Genomic DNA, 19,844 nt, shown 5'->3' with positions numbered 1-19,844 from the left:
TCTTGAATCTCTATAGTTTATTATTTTTTCAAAGGAAATGGATATTAAAAGACACTCCATTGGATCTTCTTATTTCTAGTCATATCCCTCCTACTCTTATTGTATAGTAGCATGCTCATTTCTACTTTATAATCAGGAGAAATTACTCCAAGAATTATAAAAAATGAAAAATCAACTCACTGTCACAACAGACTCATAATTATCATATATCCCACAGTGGCATCAGATTCCCCTTAAGCATTATTGTGACACCCTCATTAGCCTGTTGGCTTAGTGGCGTGAGATGCTTAAGGCATTCAGATGTTAGTTTCCATTTCTAGTTCATTATAAGTATCGTTTGTACCCTGATTGTAGGAATTAAGACCTTAACAGCGCTAAGCCCCACTTGCACGCATGAGATCTGAAGTTTTTGCTTGTGGATTCTTAGAACTAATAATGAGAGACAATGCATATTCACTCCAGATGGCATAGCACCATATTAAAAAAAAATACCTAACTTACTTCCATGGGGTCAATTCTGACTCATGGATACCCTATAGACCGGGGGGCTCAATACGTTGGTCACAATCTACTGGTCGATCTCAAATGTAGTGTGGGTAGATCGCATGGCATTAAAAAAGTAGACATAAGCCTATCATCAGTCCCGTCACTTAAGTGGTATGCAGTGCAGCCAATCAGATGCAATCTTAGTTGTCAAACGCATGCACAAACAACTGCGCTAAGTGCAGTAAAACTGACAAGCTAAGTTATCGCCAATTTTTCGACCTTGTTTTTTTCCTCTTAAACATAAGAAGGGGTATTAAAATGAGTGGGGGAGCTGGACCAAGTAAGAAGACATAAATGTATCACTTTCATATGGAATGGGAGATTTTTACACTACAAGCTGACATTCAACTGAAGTCCAGAGCGCATGAACAGTTCTGGAATTTACTCACAGAGGGAAAGTACCCAAACATAAGAAAATGTGCTACCTCCTTGACTGCATGATTCGGCTCTACTTATTTATGTCAGTCACCCTTTTCCACATAAAGATCATTAAGTCCAAGTACCGTTCCACCATGACTGATGATCATTTGGAAGTGTGCTTGAGACTGGCAGCCAGCAGCTACTGTCCAGATATTGCATCCCTGGCTCATTCCATTCAGTGCAAGTCATCAGAGTAAACTCAGGTAACCACAAAAAATGTACATAATTAATTGTGTTGTGTTGTGCAATATGGACTCATGCGGTTAAGCAAGGTACGTAAATATACATTGTACACATGAAGAATCTCAATTCATTTATAAATAAATGTTATAAATACATAAAATAAATATATGTTTTGCATTTTTGTCATTGGGAGATGATTTTGACTTGATCATTTTATAAGTAGCTCGCATGCTGAAAAAGTGTGAGCACCCCTGCTGTAATAGTTAACAGAGGACATACCTAATGCAAGGTATCCTTTGATCTCTTGACTTTAATCTCTTCAGTGAGCATTGATTGTGGATCCAAGAAAGACAAAAATCCTTGACAACTTCAATCTTGTCTCCGTTTGTTATGTTATCCATTAATCCAGTTGTGAGGACTCTGGTTTTCCTTACCTTGAGTTGTAATCCATACTGATGACTGCAATCTTTGATCTTCATCAGCATATATGTTTCACGTTCTTCTCACTTTCAGCAAGCAAGGTTGAGTCATCTGCATTTTGCAGGATGTTCATGAGCCTTCCTCCAATTCTTCCATTCTTCCTCATATAATCCAGCTTCTCTGATGATTTGCTCAGCATGCAGATTGAAGAAGTGTGGTGAGAGGATACAACCCTGATACACACCTTTCTGGATTTTAAATCATGCAGTATTCCCTTGTTCCGTTAACACTACTCTTGAGCCTCTTGATCCATGTAAACTCCCCCAATTAGCATAATGATGTGTTCTGTAATTCCAGTTATTCTCAAGGAAATCCATAATTTATTATGGTCCACATAGTTGAATGCTTTCACATAATCAATAAAACATAATCAAACATCTTTCTGATGTTCTTTGTTTTCAGTCAAGATCCATCACACATCAGCAATGATATTCCTTGTCCCGTGTTCTCTTTTGATTCTGGCCTTAACTTCTGGCTGCTCCTTGTCAATGCACTGCTGCCTCTGTTGTCAGATGATCTTCAGCAACGTTTTACTTCATGTGATATTAATGATCTTGTTCTACAAGTAGAGCATTGTGTTGGGTCATCTTTCTATGGAATGGGTAGAAATATGAATCTCTTCTAGTCAGTTGGCCAAGTAGCTCTCTTCCAACTTTCCTGGCAGAGATAGTGAGTGCTTCCAGTGCTTCATCGTCTCATTGAAACTCTGGAGCCTTGTTTTTGGCTATTGCCTTCAGTGCAGCTGAAACTTCCATTCTTAATACCATTCATTCTCCTCAAATGCTTATAGTTGTTTTTGGTAGTGACTGTGTATTCTTTCCATCTGCCTTTGATGCTTTCTGCATCATTCAATATTTTGCTGATAGAATTTTTCAATATTGCCTGAATTCTTTGCCATGTCTTTCAGTTAAAGCTATGCTGAATGTGTTCTTCCTTTTTGGTGTTCGAACTTCAGGCCTTACATCTCATTTTCATATTTTAGTTTGTCTTCTTGAAACGTCCTTTGAAATTTTCTGTTCAGCTTATTGACTTCATCATCTCCTCCGTTTGCCTTAGCCACTGTCTGATTGAGAACAAATTTCACAGTCTCTTTTGACATCCACCCTTGTGCACAAAAAGTTGTGCTTTCTTGTCTTTTGAAGGACCCTTTGCTATCTTCATACATCATTATCTTGCTGTCATCCCACAGCTCTTCAAGTATTCTGTCATTAGTGTTCTAGTTGCCAAATCTGCTCTTCAGATGTTCTTGAAATTATTATTTTGGCTCTGGTGGACTTGTTCCCATTTTCTTCACCTGAGCTTACCTATGATCAATTAATGATATGCTCCACACTTGGCCCCTGGCCTACGTTTAACTACTGATATTGAGTTTCTCCATCTTCCCACATATGTGATCAAACTGTGTGTTCCATCTGGAGCAGCCCACGTGTATATGGCCACCTTTTTGTGTTGAAGTTGTTAATGTTGCAAAATTCTATCATATGACCTGCAGCTTTATTGCTTTCACTGAGGCCATATTTTCCAATTATTTTGCCGCCCTCTTTGTTTCTAAGTTTTGCATTCCATAGCCAATAATTATCAATGCGTCTAGATTGCATATTTGATCAATTTCTGACTGAAGATATTGTTGTTCTATTTATACATCACTAACTTTAGTGGTTGGTGCATAAATCTAATGATAGTTGTACACACTGGATTTCCTCGGATGCAGCTAGATACGATGTTATCACAGATGGCATTGTATTGAAAGACAGATCTTGAAATACCCTTTTTGAAGATGAATTCAATACCATTTTCTTAAGTCTGTCATTCCTGGCCAACTAAACCTTAAAAATGCCTGATTCAAGCGGTCAATATCAGGTCCATGCCAGCTCACTAATGCCTAAGGTATTGATCTTTATACATCCTATTCCTTTTTAATTTTTATATATTTTTACATTTTATTGGAAGCTCTTACAGATATTATAACAATCCATAGTTTCAATTAGATTAGGCATAATTGTACAATTGCTGCCAACATCATTTTCTCTTTTACTTTTTTTTTAAACAATTTATTGGGGCTCATACAATTCTTATCACAGTTCATACATATACATACATCAATTATATAAAGCACATCTGTACAGTCTTTGCCCTAATCATTTTTTTCTCCTCTTTTCTTTTTTTACATTTTATTAGGGACTCATACAACTCTTATCACAATCCATACATATACATACATCAATTGTGTAAAGCACATCCATGTATTCCCTGCCCCAATCATTCTCAAGGCATTTGCTCTCCACTTAAGCCCCTTGCATCAGGTCCTCTTTTTTTCCCCTCCCTCCCCTTTCCCCCCTCCCTCATGTGCCCTTGGTAATTTATACATCGTTATTTTGTCATATCTTGCCCTATCCGGAGTCTCCCTTCCCCCCCTTCTCTGCTGTCCCTCTCCCAGGGAAGAGGTCACATGTGGATCCTTGTAATCAGTTCCCCCTTTCCAACCCACTCACCCTCCACTCTCCTAGCATCGTCCCTCACACCCTTGGTCCTGAAGGTATCATCCACCCTGGATTCCCTGTACCTCCAGCCCTCATATGTACCAGTGTACAGCCTCTGTCCTATCCAGGCCTGCAAGGTAGAATTCGGATCATGGTAGTTGGGGGGAGGAAGCATCCAGGATCTGGGGGAAAGCTGTGTTCTTCATCGGTACTACCTCGCACCCTAATTAACCCATCTCCTCTCCTAAACCCCTCTATGAGGGGATCTCCCCCATTTCTGTTGTCTGTCCCCCAGGAAGGAGGTTATATGTAGATCCTTGTACTCAGTTCCCCCTTTCCAACCCACCCTCCCTTCACCTTCCCAGTGTTGTCACTCTCACCACTGGTCCTGAAGGGATCATCCTCCCTGGATTCCTTGTGTTTCCAGTTCCCATCTGTACTAGTGTACATCCTCTGGCCTAGCCAGATTTGTAAGGTAGAATTGGGATCATGATAGTGGGGATGGGGTGGGGAGGAAGCATTTAGGAACTAGAGGAAAGCTGTATGTTTCATCATTGCTATACTGAACCCTGACTGGCTCGTCTCTTCCCCGAGACCCTTCTGTAAAGGGATGTCCAATGGTCTACAAATGGGCTTTGGGTCTCCACTCTGCACTCCCCAACCCCATTCACAATGATATGATTTTTGTTCTGATGATGCCTGATCCCTTCGACACCTCGTGATTTTACAGGCTGGTGTGCTTCTTCCATGTGAGCTTTGTTGCTTCTGAGCTAGATGGCCGCTTTTTTTAACTTCAAGCCAGTAAGACCCCAGACGCTGTATCTTTTGATAGCCAGGCACCATCAGCTTTCTTCACCACATTTGCTTATGTACCCGCTTTGTCTTCAGCAATTGTGTCGTGAAGGTGAGTATCATAGAATGCCAATTTAAGAGAACAAAGTATTCTTGCATTGAGGGAGTACTTGAGTGGAGGCCCAATGTCCATCTGCTACCTTAATACTAAACCTATAAATATATGCACAAAATCTATTTCCCCATCCTCATATATAAATATATTTACATATGCACATGCCTTTATTTAGACCTCTATAAATGCCCGTTGCCTCCAATTCTTTCCTCTATTTCCTTTTACGTTCTTATTGTCCCGCTATCATTCTCAGCCTTCATTTGGGTTTCAGTAATTTCCTCTTGGCTACATTACCCTTGATCATGCCCTACCAGGCCTCCTAAACCCTCCTCACCACCAATTTGGATCACTTGTTGTTCCCTTGTCCCTGGGTTTGTTAATACCACTACCTTTTTACCCTCCTTTTTACCCTCTTTCTCCCCTCCCACCCGCATGACTCCTTGAAAAATGATAAAGCAATATTATTTCCATGTCTTACTCTGATTGCTGTCTCCCTTCCACCATGGCTTCATCCCTCCTCCTCTCCCTACCTTCCTCCTACCCTCCTGGTATAACTACTCTCATTTCTGCTCCTGATGGTTTTATCTGATCTGGATTCCATGTGTCCTGAGCTCTAATCTGCACCTGTGTCCATGCTCTGGCCTAGACCACAGTGAATAGCAGGACTGAGGTCATGAAAGTGGAGGATGAGGCATCTCCCGGGAAACAGAGGAATATTGTGTGTTTCATTGGTGCTGTCCTTACTGGGGTTGACTCATCCTTTCCTTGCTTCCCTTCTGTGAGGGGATAACCAACTGTCCTCAGATCGGTTGGGGGTTTCTGCTCCAACCCCCATGTTCTCAACAATATATATTTTTTTGTTATTTTGGGCCTTCTGGTTCCTGTTCCCTGCTCCTTTTGGCACTTCATGATTGTACAGGCTGGTGTACTTCTGCCTGTGGGTTTGTTTCTTCTTTTAAACCTTTAAGACCCAAGATGCTTTATCTTTTGATAGCCAGGCACCATAAGCTTTCTTCACCACATTTGCTTGTGCACCCATTTTGTCTTCAGTGATCATGTCGGGAGGGTGTGCCTTACAGAATGCCAGATTCTTAGAACAAAGTGTTCTTGCATTGAGGGAGGGCTTGAGCAGAGGCCCAAAGTCCATCCACCCCCTCAATGTATTGTCATATAAATATATGTATCCATATATGTACTCTATTTTTATGAATTAATATGTTTACATATGTGCACACCTATGGTTATGCCTCTATCCATAGCTTTGCTTCCTAGATCTTTCCTCTGTTTCCTTTTACCTTCCTCCTTTCCCACCATCACACTTGCCCTTCTTCTGCCTCTTAGTAATTCCTCTCAGCTAGATTGCTGTTGCTCCAACCCCCCAGGATCTCTAGATCCTCCATGTTGTTGATTTAAATTCCCTAGTTGTTCCCCTGTCTATGGCACTGTTTGCTCACCACTCCATTCCCTCACCTCCTCCTCCTCCCCCAAAGTCCCTCTTTAATCTTTCTTCCCAATGTTTTAGGCTAGCCAACAATAATGTAGATAAAACAAAAAGAAAATAAATTAGAATCAAAACAGAAAATAGTTACACACACACACTTTCCAGATTTCCAGGCCTGTCCCATAGACCTTTATGACTATCTCCCCCCTGGTCCTTGGAGGGCGGGGGTTCTTGGGACTGCCCCTCCCAGCTTGAAGTCTATTTTGGGGGGTTCCTCAGGGGCTTTGTGGCTTTCTTTGCTCCCATTGCTGATCTGTATGTACTCTTCCTGGTTTGCTGTACTGTGGGGCTTTCAGACTGGACTCACTGCCCGCTGTGTGTCTCCAGTATTGCCCTCTGCTGCAGTACGCTCCAGTCAGGGGCCATCACATCTTGAGCTGTCATTAGCCCTACAGTCCTCTCTATGCAGTAGCCACTCTGTGAAGGGACACCGTCCTTGGTGTTCCGATTTGGGGTCTAGAATCTTACTCTCTGTTTTTCTTTCTTGGTTTGCTTGTGGGTGTGGCAGGCTGACCCCTCTCCCCAACCTGTAGGTTTAGTGTAGCACATACTTCTAGGGAGGGGGCCAGTTTAGCTCTGATTGGAACCGGTCCTGTACCCCTCTCTGTTCATGGGTTGCTCCATGTGGTTACATTGTGCTCAAGGTTTTGTGTGCTGTGGTGAGGTATGCATGCACACTCCCAATTCTGTGGAGACATAACCAGTACTCTCCCCCCAGGGTGGGGGTAGTTCCCTGCTCCCCCTTGCCCCACCCTCCACTTTTCCCCATTCCCCTTCCTAGAGTCATACTTTGTACTTTCCAAATTTCAGGTATAAATAGCAGTTTGTAGCAGCTTCTTCTAATTTTGAGGCATTCCTCACAGGGAAATAAAGGTCCAAAAGTCTTTACTCCTGAAAGCGTTGCTCTAGCTACATCATTATGGTCGACTCCACTTTCCTCAGTCAAAATTTGAATGCCTTCCAACCTGAGGTGCTCATCTTCCGTCAGTATCGCTGGCAATTTCTGCTGGAACTCATGAGATTGTCAATGTTTCCATGCTCTCCATACAATTTTTCACGACTAAAACCTCTGAAACAAACAGCCTATTGCTTGATTGTGGTCTGTTCTTAGACTAGAAGCTCTGCTGAAAGCAGTTCACTGTGGGTGACCCTGCATGCATTTGAAATACCAGTGATACAGCTTCCAGCATCACAGCAACACATGAGCCACCACAGTAGGACACACTGACAGACGAGTGGTAGGTTAAAACAGAACAGAACTGCCCCTTTGGATTTCTGAGGCTCTAAATCTTTAGGGGAAAGATGGAAAGCACACCTGTATCCAGAATAAGTGTTTATTTCACTTAGAACAAATCATTGCTACTAGGCATTGAGCTGTTCCTCCCAGAAAATCGTTCCATCTTTGGGGAATCAGAATTGATCTTTGTTGTTGGTATACTGACCACTTTGTGGAGGTGGCGGCTAGCTGTGTTGGTGAGCAGAAGCATGACTTTGGCGAGCTTAAGCAAAAGGGGCTAGGAAAGGTGGTGCTGTGGAGGACAACGGACTGACATCTACACAGGGTCATATTCTCTTTCTGATTATTTTAAGTCTCTTTTGGTGGGGCATTCCTTTGGTGAAAATGTACATTGGATGGGCAAAAATATCCTCATATTTTCTACCAATTTGGAGATGTCTTTGATGTAGTCTTACTTTGGTTTGTTGTTTTATTACATAGAGGCCATTTCTACCATAATATTCCTTCATTCTCAGTTCAAAAACTAACATAGATAGTCTGAGTATGTCTACCCCAACTGTACCCTAACTGTACTTGAGAAATGGTCTATAGCATGATAGACAAGAGCCAAATTCCAATAATCACATAATTATCAAAGTCCCCGCTTTTGATGATTGGATCTTCATTATTGGCCCCAGTTTAGGTCAGTTTATACTAACCCAGGATTTTTTTTTGTCTCATTCTCTTTCAGTAAGGCACAGTCATGCTGATAAACAAAAGCAAATCTCTTTAGGAAAGAATAGGAGGAATGTTTCAAAGTATAAATTTTGGGATATGAAGAAGAAATTTTGGACCACCTGGTAGCATAGTGGTTATGTGTTGGGCTGCTAATCTCGAGGTTCTCAGTTCAGAACTACCAGCCACTCCATGGGAAAAAGATGAAGCTTACTACTCTCATAAAGACTGATAATACCAGAAAACCATAGGGATAGTGTGGCCCTGACCTAGAGTCACTATGATTCAGAATAGACTTGATAGCAATGAATTTGGAGAAGGAACTATACCCAGAGTGATCCAGTGTATTAGTTTCCTGTGGTTGCTCTGACAAATGACCACAAATGTATTATCTTACAGTTGTAAGTCAGAAGTTTGAAATAAAGTCTCAGTAGAATAAAATCAAGTTGTTGACTACATATTTTTCTGATGGGTCTAGGAGGGGGATCCACTTCATTATATATCTATTCCACCTTTAATGTTTGCTTATATTCCTTAGATAATATGCTTTTATCTTCAAATCCAAAAGTGCTACTAGAGTCTCTCCTGAGGCCATCTCCTAGGTCCTGACTGCTTCCCTCTTCTGTAGTTTAAGGATTTTTGTGATTACATTTACCCCACCCAGATAATACTGAATAATCTCCTTAGTTTGATGTCAACTGAGTAGCAGTCTTAGGTCTGGCTGCAACCTTAATTCCCCCTTGCCATAAGACAAGGGATCAGGATGCATGTATCTGCTTACTACCCCTAACCACCTCGTTATTACAAAGCTGTGATTTGGTCCCAGCAGGGAATTTGCTGAGGAAACATGACTTTGTGTGTAGGACTTCTTTCAGAAGATACAATGTTTCTGCTGTATGTTTGCTTGCTTATTTTATACAAATCAAGTAAGATTTCAGTAGGTAGACTGCCATGGTCAGAGGGACCCTGTGCTCAATTATCCATCGCCAAAGATTTCTACAGGCCAAATCGTTGTGATTACTTTTGATCTCTGTCCCTCGGGAATCTCAGCGTCTTCTGAATTCAGTAAGCCCATTTTGATTGCAGCATTTCGTACATTCTTTGTAGCGAATGTCAACTGAGAGCCTTTCAAGGATGTCTTTGCTGCCCTCACCAATTTACTTCATCAGGATGTGTACTTTGCCGACTCCCAGATGACATGGGCAAGCTGGCTATTTATAGCAATTCCACTCTTGTATTTATATCCGTATGAGTCTTTGGATATTTTTCTCTCTGGCAGTAACTCTTAAGTGGGAGCAAACTTGTGCTCCCATGGATATTGACCACATCTGGAGACATTTCTGATTGCCATAATTTGGGAGATTTACTACTGACATCCAGTTCATGTAGGTATAGGCTGGGAAGACCACTAAACATCCCACAATGACAGGACACGCTCACCAGCCCCTCCCTACCCCTAAGAATCTTGCTCTAAAAGTCAATAATTGCCAAGACTGAAAAGCCTTGCTGTAGAATAGAGTTTACCAAACAAGAAGACAAAAAGTAAAACTCACTCGGAATTTTTTCAAGCTGAAAATGCTGAAGAAAATTCAAATCTTAAGTTGAAATATTGAAGGAGTCTCTGAGGGAAAATAATGAACAATGCAAGAATCATCAGAAGAAGATGAAATAAATAAATAGAGTAACTGTATCAGAAAAAAGATGGTTAATGTCCAACCATTTCAAGGGTAGTATATGATAAAGAACTTAGGAAATTAAAGAAAGAAGTTCAAGATGCGCTGAAGATGTTAGAGGGGGGAATAAAGAGAAAGCAGTCGCTGTTCCAGGTTGTGTGTGTGTGTGTGTGTGTGTGTGTTTTGTTTTGTTTGCTTGCTTGTATGTGGGAACTTTTGTTTGTTTTATTTTATTGCTCATTTCTCATTCTGGCTGATGAAGTCAACAGTCCCAATATAACCCAGAAAGATTCTCACCTCCAACAACTACAACCATGGGCCAGGGTCACCACCCATCAATTACCACCTGATCAACAAATATAAATAAACAAACAAAAACCCCACAATGTCTCAGAGATAACAGATAACTTCAATTCACATGAAGAAGCAAGATAGAATGTTGCAAACAGGGACCAAGATACAGAGTCAAAAGATCCTTCTAAGGAAGAAAGGCATTGTAACTACCTGAAAAGGAATCAGAAGAATGACAGCCAAGTACTTTTAACAGATGGATAAAAAGATCGAGAGATTTATGGGTAAAAGTAACAGAAAAATTAGAAGAATTCAGGAAAACATTACACGTACAATATGACAAAAAAATGAGAAAGACTAAATAGAAATTTTAAGATGAATACTGTAATATTAGAATTATATAACACTTAGGAAACTAAGAAGAGTAAAATTTAAGCAATGGAAGGACAAATTAGTGAGTTTAGAGACAAAGTTCTTGATATCAGTCTATGAGGAAAAACTCTCATAAAAGGGGTAAAAATAATCTGATGAAAATTTAAGAATTATGTGCTACCCTATCGAGAGAAGCAACATACAACAGATAAAAATTCCAAAGTAAGAAAGAAAAAATGTAAAACCCTCCACCACCAACAGTACAATATATGTTTTTTTCTAGAGCACATGGAACATTATCCAGAGTAGACCATAGGTTAGGTTACAAAGGAAGCCTAAGTAAGTTTTGAAACATCGAGATATTACAAACATTTTCTCAGATCACAACTCTATAAAACTAGAAACCAGAGATAGAAAGATCAAGGAAAGAAAAATCCACAGAAATTGAACAACACTGTGATGATTAGGTTTTACGCTAACGTGGTTGGGCCAGGATTATCCAATGATGCGATCTATCACAGTGTGGCCATTTCATGATGGAATCTTTAGTGAAGAAACCAAGCAGGGAGAAACAGGGTGCAGTGTTGTTTGGTGCCGTTGAGTCTGTTCTGACCCTTAGCAACCCTATGCACAACAGAACGAAGCACTGCCCAGTCCTGGGTCATCCTCACAATGGTTACTATGCTTAAGCTCACTAGTGCAGCCACTGTTTCAATCCAGTCTGTTGAGACCCTCAATGATGGTGGAGTCCTGCTTCCTCCATCTGGTCATAGCTTTGATACAATTGAAGGAAAGTTCTATTCAGGGTATGGCCTACACTTAGTACAGCTTGACACTGTAAGGAAACTAGCTCACTTGTGCTGCTGGATCTGGATACTGCACTTAGTCCTTTGACCTCCTGTTATATTGCCTGCCAATCCCAAGAACCATCAGTGGACTGCTCACCTTTGATTCATTCAGCAATTCATCCACAAGCCTGTAGTCTTCCTGCTTATTGGCCCCTCCAGCCACACAGGTTAGGATATGCCTCCAGCTTGTAACCTGACCCATGGACTTGAACTATATTGAACTTGTCCACTTTTACATAATTGTGTGAGCTAAAGAATGAATGTGACTGATTTGGCTTCTCTAGAGAACCCAATCTAATACAAACACTAGGTTTAAAAATTAATGGATATTCATCCTTATAAGGAAGAAAAGGGGAGTGGGGGCATGGGGCACTAATCCACCCAAGGGGAGGGTATTGTTTATATCTCCACAGGGAAAGTGGAACCAGACTTCGACCCAGTGCCGCAAGGTGTGAATGCAGCATTACGGCATGGAGTAGGGAACCAGTGGAGAAGTCTGGGAGGCTGGCCCCAGCACCAAAAATTAAGTGGATTCCTGCCCTTCCCCCGAGAAGAATTTATTTCAAAGGACGACATTGATTGTCTGGGAGAGGGACATATCTGATCACAGCACACGGAAACAGGTGAAGGAGGAGGAGGAGAGAGTGGAGCACAGACTGGCCCACCAGGCCGTGAGGATGATGTTCCTGATTAGAGCAGCCAGTCCACAGAGAGAACAAAATGGCTAACCCCACTGTGAGACATGATGCCCCTCAGTGATACAGGGGACAGCATCAGAGACACTGTGCAAATTGCGCCTGACCTGATGCCACCACACTGAGGCAAAGCACTGGGGGAGTGCAGCGGAGCAGCATGGGGATGGAGTGGCAAGGTCCCCAGGGAATGCTGAAAGTGGACTTTGGGGCCAGGGCGTGGTGCCCCAACAGACTGGACTGGAAAACACTCCTAAGGGCCAACAAACGATCCTTGAACTAACTACAAGCTTTTCTTTCTTGATGTGTTTTGTTTTGTTCTTTGTCAGTGGTTTGTTGTTGTTGTTTTGTTGTATGGTTGTATACTGTTGCTTTGTTTTCCTCTGTCTTGTTTTCGTGCATGTTATTATCTCCACAGATTTGTCTAAATAAGACTGGCTGGATGAACTATCTGGAGGAAAAACAACGGGACCAACAGTTTCGGGGGACTTGGGATAGGGAGAGGAGGGGGGGGGCGCGGGTAAGGAAGTGGTGTTAACACCCCCAGGGACAAGGGAACAGCATGGGACCCAAATTGGTGGTGAGGAGGGAGTGGCAGGCATGGTAGGGAATGATCAAAGGTAAGGTTATGTAAAGAAGAGGTATAGCTATAACCCAGGTGGGGACAGAGCATGGTAGTAGGGCAGGAGGAAAGTCAAGGGAGATGGAGGAAAGAGCTAGGAGGCAAAGGGCATTTATAGAGGTCTAGACAAAGACATGTACATGCAAATATGTATATGAGGATGGGGAAATAGACCTATGTGTCTATATTTATAGGTTGAGTATTAAGCTGGCGGAAGGACCTTGGGCCCCTACTCAAGCACTCCCTCAATGCATGAATACTTTCTTTTATTAAATTTGCACTCTACGATGCTCACCCTCCGAACACAACTGCTGAAGCCAAAGCGGGTGAACAAGTAAATGTGGCGAAGAAAGCTGATGGTGCCCGGCTATCAAAAGAGATAGCGTCTGGGGTCTTAAAGGCTTGAAGATAAACAAGCGGCCATTGAGCTCAGAAGCAACAAAGCCCACATGGAAGAACACACCAGCCTGTGTGATCACGTGGTCCCAAAGGAATCAGTTATCAGGCATCAAAGAACAAAAAATCATATCATTGGCTGCACACCTCCATGATACGATCGCCGAGGACAAACGGGTGCATAAACAAATGTGGCGAAGAAAGCTGATGGTGCCCGGCTATCAAAAGAGATAGTGTCTGGTGTCTTAAAGGCTTGAAGGTGAACAAGCGGCCATGTAGCTCAGAAGCAACAAAGCCCACATGGAAGAAGCACACCAGCCTGTGCGATCATGAGGTGCCAAAGGGACCAGGTATAAGGCATCATCCAAAAAAAAATACCATAGTGAATGAAGGGGAAAGTGCAGAATGGAGACCCAAAGCCCATTTGTTGGCCACTGGAAATCCCCTCACAGAGGGGTTTAGGGGAGGAGATGAGTCAGTCAGGGTGCGATGTAGTACCGATGAAGAATACAGCTTTCCCCCAGGTCCTGGATGCTTCTTCCCGACAAGTACCATGATCCGAATTCTACCTTGCAAGACTGGATAGGGCAGAGGTTGTACACTGGTGCATATAGGAGCTGGAGGCACAGGGAATCCAGGGTGGATGATACCTTCAGGACCAGGGGTGTGAGGGGCGTTACTGGGAGAGTAGAGGATGAGTGGGTTGGAAAGGGGGAGCCGGTTACAAGGATCTACATGTGACCTCCTTCCTGGGAGATGGACAACAGAGAAGGGGGTGAAGGGAGACTCCGGATAGGGCAAGATATGACAAAATAATAATCTATAAATTATCAAGGGCTCATGAGGGAGGGGGAAGCGGGAAGGGAGGGGAAAAAAGAGGACCTGGTGCAAAGGGCTTAAGTGGAGAGCAAATGATTTGAGAATGATTAGGGCAAAGAGTGTACAGATGTACTTTGTACAATTGATGTATGTATATGTATGTATTGTGATTAGAGTTGTGTGGGCCCCTAATAAAATGTTTTTTTTAAAAAGCCTCCAGTTTCTCAATAGAAAATACAAGTTTCTCAATTGAACATACAAGTTCATTGACTCATGTCAAGCTTTTTGTTTTAATAAATGAGTCTTCTAATCATACATCCTTGAATAAATCATTTCATTTTTATATTATAAAAATTTCTCTAAATAAAATCAAAATCAGGGTAAGAGGTACATGTTGACTGGTCAATCAATGAGATTCTAAACTTAGTAATTCATTCCTACTGCCTTCATTCAAGTAAATATTCCATAAAATAAAGTTACACATTTTGTTATGTTAGAGACCTTTCAGAGTGCTAATGAAAAATCTAAATAATGAATAACTTATTAATGCTATCCTTGTCTGTCAGTTTGTCATACTGCAGTGGCTTGTGTGTTGCTGTGATGCTAGGCGCTATTGCACTGTATTGCAAATACCAGCAGAATCCCCCAAAGTGGACAGGTTTCAGCAGAGCTTCCTGACTAATGAAGAACTCAGCTTCCCTCTGCAGAGCTGCCTAACACCCAATGCACAAGGTTGCCAGGTTCTGGGGCCAAATCAGTGGAAGCAGAACATTGTCAGAGAGTGTCGAGGATGCGCCTCTTGAGCTGAGAGCTCTTGAAATACGAATGAGAAGGAGCTGATTTCTCATTATTCAAGTCCAACTTTTACATACGTATGAGGCACATGCTTATGGCTTGGGTCGAAGACACTTCAACCTTCAAAGTAATACCCTTGCTTTCCACTAGTCTAAAGAGGTCTTGTGCGGCAGAATTACCTAGTGCAATATGTCTTTTGATCTCTTGATTGCTGCTACCACGAACATTGATTGAGGAGTCAAGCAAGATAAAATCCTTGACAACTTCAACCTTTTCTCTGTTTATCATGTTACCTACTGACCCAGTTATAAGGATTTTGATCTTTGCATTGAATTGTAATCCATAAAGAAGGCTGCAATCCTTGATCTTCATCAGCAAATGAATTGAATTCCTTCTCACTTTCAGCAAGCAAGGTTGTGTCAACTGCATATTACAGGTTGTTAATAAGCCTTCCTCCAATCCTCATGCCCCGTTCTTCATATAATCCAGCTTCTCTGATGATTTGCTCAGCATACGGATTGAATAAGTGTGGTAAGAGGCGAATACCTTGGCGAACACCTTTTTTATTTTAAATCATGAAGTATTCTCTTGTTCTTTTTGCACTGCTGCCTCTTGATCCATGTACAAATTCCACAGGAGCACAATTCTTCTCAGATTATCTATAGTTATGATCCACACAGTTGAATGCCTTAGCATAGTTAACAAAACACGAGTAAACATCTTTCTGGTGTTCTCTGCTTTGAGTCAAGATCCATCTGGCATCAGCAGTGTAGTCCTCATTGCACATCCTCCTCTGATTCTGGCCTGAACTTCTGTCAATGGACTGCTGAAACCTTTGTTGACTGATCTTCAGCAACATTTTATTTGCATGTGATATCAATGACATTGTTCTATGATTTGAGCATTCCGTGGGGTCACCTTTCTTTAGAATGGGTACAAAGATGGATCGCTTTCAGTCAGCTGGCCGTAGCTGTTTACTAAATTTCCAGGCAGAGAAGAGTACATGCATGCAGTGCTTCAACAGCTTGTTGAAACACTTCATTTGGTATCAACTCCTGGAACCTTATTTTGGGCTCATGATTTCAGTGCAACTTGAACTTTTTCCTTCAGCATCCTTGGTTTTGGTTCATATTACACTTCATGAAATGTTGGAATATTGACCACAGTTCTTTTGGGTACAGCAACTCCGTGTCTACTTTTGATGCTTCGTGTGCTATTCAATATTTTGCCCATAGAAGCTTGCGTTTGTCTTCAGTTCTTCGGTTTAAGATGTGCTGAGCATAGTCTTTCTCTTTGGCTTTCTAATCCTAGGTCTTTGCACATTTCATTATAATATTTGACTTTTTCTTCTCAATTTACCCTTTGAAATTTTCTGTTCAACTATTTGCCTTCATCATTTTTTCCATTTGCCTTAGCTACTCCTCAATGAAGAACAAGTTGAAGAGTCTCTTCTGACATTCAGTTTCTCTTCATTCTTTCCTGTCTTTTTAATGACTTTTGTTTTCTTCCTATCGATGTTCTTGAGGTCCTCTGACAGCTGATTGAGTCTTCTGTCATTACTGTTCATTACGGCAGATCTGATCTTGAGATATTCTAACACTTTAGGGAAGATAGACTCAAGGTCATCTCTTGCCTCTTATCGACTTGTTTGAATTTTCTTCAGCTTCTACCTGAACTTACATATGAGCAGTTGATGATCTGTTTTAGCTGCCGATAGGGAGCTTCTCCAGCATCTCTTCCCACAGATGAAGTCAATTGATTTCTATTTATCCTCTTTGGAGAAATCCATGCACAAGGTTGCCATTTGTGTTATTGGAACAAAAGTATGTGCTACAAGTTGTTGGTCTTGCAAAATTCTTTCATGTCATCTCCAGCTTCATTACTCTCACCTAGGCCAGATTTTCCAACTACTATTCCTTCCTCTGTTTCCATTTTAATCTCCAGTAATTATCAATACATCTTGATCGTGTGTTTGATCACATTCAGACTGAAGGCATTGGTAGGATTCTTCATCACTAGCTAGTGTGGTTTTGCTAATGGTGACATTTTTCCAATAGTGGCTCAGAGCTACAGATAAATACTGAATCCATGATTCTCTTGATGTCTCACTTTCTCCCAGGCCCACTTAAGGACTATGTGAGTTTTATAGGAAACCTAGGGAACCCAGCAGAATGGGGTGGATATAAATGTGTGCATGTACAGATACATACACACACACGGAGAACTCAGAGAGCTCATGGAAAATCCCATTATCTTTTAATTGCATTTTTTTTCACACACTCTTTGAAGTTATCCCTATTTAAAAAAAATTTTAAGCCAAGATTGTCTTTCAGCATTTGAAATGACCTTGAAGATTTCCTTTATCAAAGTAGAATTTTCAGTAGTCTTATTTCAAAAACAAGAAAACAGGAGATGATGAATCATTTCCTGAAGCTGTGTATGTCTTGGGAATAAGTAAAATAAATGAACTTCTACTCCCATAAACAAATTTTCTATTTTGAGTAAAATGACCTAAGCAATATGCTGTGAACTCATTCTATCTAAACATTGTGGGTACTTAAAGATTCTTTCATATTTGATGTGAGTTTTTAAATCCCCTCAAATAAACCCATTCCATAATAATTTCCAGTTTGTAATAAATTTTTTTAATAATTTGTTTCCATTACCCTATACTTAGGAGCCCTGCTGGTGTAATGGGTTCTGAGCTGGGCCGTTAACCACGAGGTCAGCATTTTTAACATACTTCATGCTTTTTGGAAGAAAGATGCAGTTTTTCTGCTCTTGTCAAGAATTAAAGTCTTGATTTACCTTTTGACCCATTTTCAATTTGTTCTAGTTTTTAATATTTTATGCTTTCTTTTCTTTTTTTTTTGCTTTCTTTTCTATTGAAGTTTTTCTCTTGTACTTTGTTATTATTGTTAGGTTTCTGTTTTAGTATGGTTTTCTGCATATGAAATCCATGATAGGTAAATCTATAGAAATAGTAACAGAATTTTCTTGGGGGTATGGCAGTGGAGGTTAGGGGGAAATGGCCAGTTATTAATAATAAGTACAAGAATGTGTTCTAAACTTGATTGTGGTGATGGTTGTACAACACTTCTTAATATGATTGAACAACTGAATTGTTAAAAAAAAGCATAATTTTGGGATGACCTGGACCAAGTTATTATAGACTTTATCCTATCTTTGACAGTCTACTAGGTAGCTTCTTATGTCCTTGGCATTGGTGACTGACATAGTAGTAATATCGTGGTTCAGAAAACTGGCCACATCTACCACATTGACTTTGGGCACATTCTTGGAAACCTGAAGTCTAAATTTGATTAAAAGGGAGCCACTGTCCCAGTTTCTGGAAGGCTATGAACCATAGTGAGAGCCTGTGTTAGGCCAGCTTGACTAGGGAAACAAATCCATTGACATTCCTATATATGCAAGAAAGAGCTTTATGTCAAGAAGTAATTATAGATCAAGAAAACAACCCAGCCCAGTCCAACTCAAGCCCATAAGTCCCATATGAATCCATAAGTTCAATTTCAGACTCACAAAGCCACATACAATTATGCATAATGCAGGAAGACCACAGACCGGTGGATGCAAAGTGGTGTGGATCCAATCGTGGTGGCTCTGGCAGCAATCAGGGTCACCAGCATGTAGGGGAGGCAGAGAGAGGAGGGAGATCCCCAGGGCCCTCCTGCTGAGAAGGTCACACCCAAAAGGAGGCACCACCAGGCTGCGGCCCGATTGGCAGGTTGAATCCCACCCTACATTTTTATATAACTTCAAGTTGATATGAAATTATGCAACTACCACAAAGGCCAACATGAGTTTGCAGGGTCTGCACGTGGATGACGCCTCCAGAGAATCCCTCTGACCATGGACCAGGGCTGGGAAGAGCCTTGCGATCAGACAGAGCACATTGGAAAGTGGATTCATGCAGCCGCAGCTGTAACACTTTATAATTTGTTCTCCCCTTTTGACACATTTTAAATTTGTTCTAGTTTTTATTGTTTTCTGCTTTCTTTTTGATTGGTATTTTTATTGTTTTTGTTAGTTGTTAGTGTGATTTTTCTGTATGTGAAATTAAAGACAGGTAGATCTATATAGAAAGTAATTGGATAAATAGTTTCTTAGGGTTATGGCAGGAGAGGTTGGGGAAGGGAAAACTAATAGCAATGAGAACAAAATCAAAGAATTCAATAGATGTTCATCAATCAATAAAAATGTATATTTTGGATATTTTTTCCAATGGCTGTTTTAAAGATGCTATCCTTTTTCTGAATTCTCATCTAAATATCAGTTTCTCTATTTCAATGAATTCAGTTGAATGAACAAATAAATAGATTATAAATCAACATAGTACATAGGGACTCTTAATAATTATGAGGGTGTTTTTTTCAGATTCCTTAAAACAATTAAAAATTGAGCTTTTGAACAATACCAAACTTGGTCATTTGACTGTAAAATTTAATGAGGCCATAAAACTCAACATGGAAAAGAGAGAGAACAATATACCAGCTATCATACGCTTAATAGACAATGGATGCATTTTTAAAATGACCAGTAAGGAATCCTGCAGGTGTAACAATGAAAGTGTTTGGCAACTAACCTAAAGTTTAGCAGTTCAAATCCACCAAACAACTGCATGTGAGAAAGACACAGGGATCTGCTTCCATATAGATTCCAGTCTAGAAAGCTGTATGAGACAGTTCTAATCTGTCACACGGAGAGACCATTAAATGAAAAATGCCTCAGCATATCAATAAAAAACAGTGATAACGCTCTTAAACACTGCAAAATATGGACAAAACTAGAGAAGATTATGCTTAGTAAACTCAGTCAATCTTACAAACATAAACAATGTCACCACT

Source organism: Tenrec ecaudatus, chromosome 1, assembly GCF_050624435.1.
Source record: "Tenrec ecaudatus isolate mTenEca1 chromosome 1, mTenEca1.hap1, whole genome shotgun sequence".
NCBI classification, from domain to species: domain Eukaryota; kingdom Metazoa; phylum Chordata; class Mammalia; order Afrosoricida; family Tenrecidae; genus Tenrec; species Tenrec ecaudatus.
The sequence above is the reverse complement of the archived record's forward strand: the minus strand, read 5'-3'. Positions refer to the sequence as shown.